We start from the raw sequence: 2,729 nt of genomic DNA, 5'->3' as shown, positions 1-2,729 counted from the left end.
GAAGATCTAGGGGGTTTTTGTCAGATTTTTTTCTTGAGTGCACTACAACCAAAGCTTTCTCCATTCAAACCACAAAGGATCATCCCAAGCCTATTTACCATTTAAAATCTACTCATAGCCTTGAAATAGGTTTTATGTGGTCAGTACTGCCAACCCTTGAAGTTCAAACTTTATGAGTCAGACTGAACAAATCATGAGATTGAATCAAAGGAAAAGATTAAATCATGCTTTTGCCCTGTCTCCTGATTTTTTAACTCCCCCAGCTAACCCACACTGCACATAATAAGATCTGAGCTAGCTCTTTGTCTCACTATCTTTGTTTCTTTCTTGTTCTCGTGTATGTGCACAATCACACAAAGAGGTTATTGGGCCTAACTTGTTTTGCTTCTCCAAACCAAGTGCCAACATGACATCTTGTGCCAAAAAGCCTGTAGAACTTTAGTTCCTCTACAGTTACTCAGATTTATATAATCCACAGTCTCTATGTGGGCGACCCAGACCTATATGCATGTGTGTATCAATAGCATGGGATGGCTGATAGAGATCTAGTTGTGGGATTGGTGGCGTGGCCCTGCCATTGGAAAGGGGTAACTCAATCAGGAACCTTGACTCTGGGTGTGCCCATCAGCTGCACACCAGCACTTGCAGCTTTCTTGCCCAGGATTATTAATTGTGTGCATTCTAGTGCTTTACCCTTTCACGGCTCCAGCTCCAAAGTGTCCCTCACACATCTGGGGTTTTTTTCACTTTTTTTTTTTTTTTTTTTTTTTTTTTCCCCCCCCACATCCCACTTGTATTAACTTTTTTTTTTTTTTCCCCTCAAATGCATTTTTACTGCTCTGGTGTCTGTGGGTGCTCTCTGGCTCATGCTGAGAAGGGTGCTGTTCTGCCTGTCCTGCAGGCTGATGGCTTCACGCTTACATAGTGTGTATGGCTGCTGTGCAGAGTTGAAGACATCTGCCTGAGGCCAGGCCTTCCTAAACTGGGATGAGATTGTCTCCTGTTCCACAAAAGGCAATGAAAACTTTTATCCAGAATAGTGTGGGAGGTTTACATAAGCAAAGTATCTGAAGTCATCCAGAACTGTTGCCTGACATGGCCTTTGAACAAAACAGGTTTACTGTAGCTGTGGATCTTTAAAGGCTTTTCTCTGTCCTCTTGGAATCAGCTGCTCTTCATTTTACAATTGATTTTGACCAAGTATTAGGTTTGATAGTGCTAGCAATAGTAGCATGAAACCCAGGGCATTTCAGTCTCATAGCCCAAATCATGGTCTGCCTTAGGCTTGTCTTCATGCGGTGATGCAGACTGTCCATTAAAATTCTAGGCTGAGGAGGAAGGAAAAATTTAAAACAAACAAACCAAAAAATCTAACTTCTTGTGTTTGTGGCTACACTAACATTTAGGAAGGCTGAGAATTTTGCATTTAACTTGATTGAAATAAAAATGGAAAAATTAGTCCTAGTTTGGTTTGGTTTCTTGAGCTATCAAACTGCTTGAGATTAATTCATCTTCCCATGCTATTTTCTGAAAAATAAATATAATCTGGTCTTAATTTCTGTTTAGTCAGATGTACTGACTTGTCTGTAATTGGAGGATGGATGTTCTCAGCCTTCAGGTCCCTTTCAAAGGAAGCATATCTAAGTTATTAGAGCACCAGAACAGGGGTGATGGATATGAAATCTGCTTTTATCTTTGCCACTGTTTTAAAATATTAACTTTTCTCCTTTCAGTCTCAGTATTGATTATCTTTTCTCACACTGTTAGTTATCTGCTGTTGATTTTCCACTTACAATATGCTCAGCCACACTTGTCCTCTCTTCCCAGTACGTTTTATAGGCCAGTGTTACAGACATTTTTCGTGTTTTACTGTAAATTTTTTGTATTTTTTCATTCTGGAGTTCATAGGCTTTGAGGATTCATAGTAGGCATGTGTGATTTAGAAGTGAATAGTGACAGAGTTTAGATGTTTGTGAGCTTTCTGAATGCCTTTGAAAGTCTTTTATGGAATGAAAATAACCCATGACCCAACATCTGCTTATATCCTTGTATTTTTAGTTTCTGAATAGAGTAAATAAATATTGTTCCTTCTGAGACAGCTTTTTATCAATAGATTTCAAACTCATTTAGTAACCAAACTGATATAATTAGTAATGTAATCTGTGAGAGAAATTTTATTTTCATATTGTGTTTGAGAAAATGGGCAGAGATATGAAGTAATTTGCCAGCATCTGGCACAAATCAGCTTATACTCAGGATTGAATACAGATGTGCCAAATGCCCCAGGCCTTTGTTTTAGTCATCAGGTTCCTCTTCCAACACTCAGAACTTCCAACATTTCTCTCTTGGCCTTTTTATGTTATACCAAGGAGGCCAGCATAATATATTGCAAAATCATTTCATCATTGTTATTTTATGTGCAAGTAATGAAAGTATTTCTGATACTCTGTAAACTTGTTGCTAGATCAGAACTACAAGTTGATTAAAATGCATTACTTGCAAACAGCACAGTAATGCTTTTAATGGCAGCCACTATTAATCTCTCTGGCTTTATTGGTATTTATCCCCATATGGTTACTTTCAAGTATCTGCCTGTAGAGTACAAACCTATTATAAAGCTTATGAAGCTTTGAATGGATCCCACCAGTCTAATGAGTCTTGGCTTTTATTAAACTAGCTAATTTCCAAGCAAACATGGTAATCACAGGGGAGTTCCTGGCACCCTCCTG

General features: G+C 38.5%; 1 protein-coding gene across 1 annotated transcript in view; it reads left to right on the top strand.

The window, feature by feature from the left end:
• The window catches only part of ZDHHC8 (zinc finger, DHHC-type containing 8), a 20,612-nt gene that overhangs the window by 6,335 nt on the left and 11,548 nt on the right, over positions 1 to 2,729 (top strand). The gene's annotated exons all lie outside the window — the stretch shown is intronic.

The sequence above is a fragment of the Chaetura pelagica genome, unplaced genomic scaffold (assembly GCF_000747805.2).
Source record: "Chaetura pelagica isolate M959 unplaced genomic scaffold, ChaPel_1.0 scaffold45, whole genome shotgun sequence".
In the NCBI taxonomy this organism is placed as follows: domain Eukaryota; kingdom Metazoa; phylum Chordata; class Aves; order Apodiformes; family Apodidae; genus Chaetura; species Chaetura pelagica.
The sequence above is the reverse complement of the archived record's forward strand: the minus strand, read 5'-3'. Positions and strand labels throughout refer to the sequence as shown.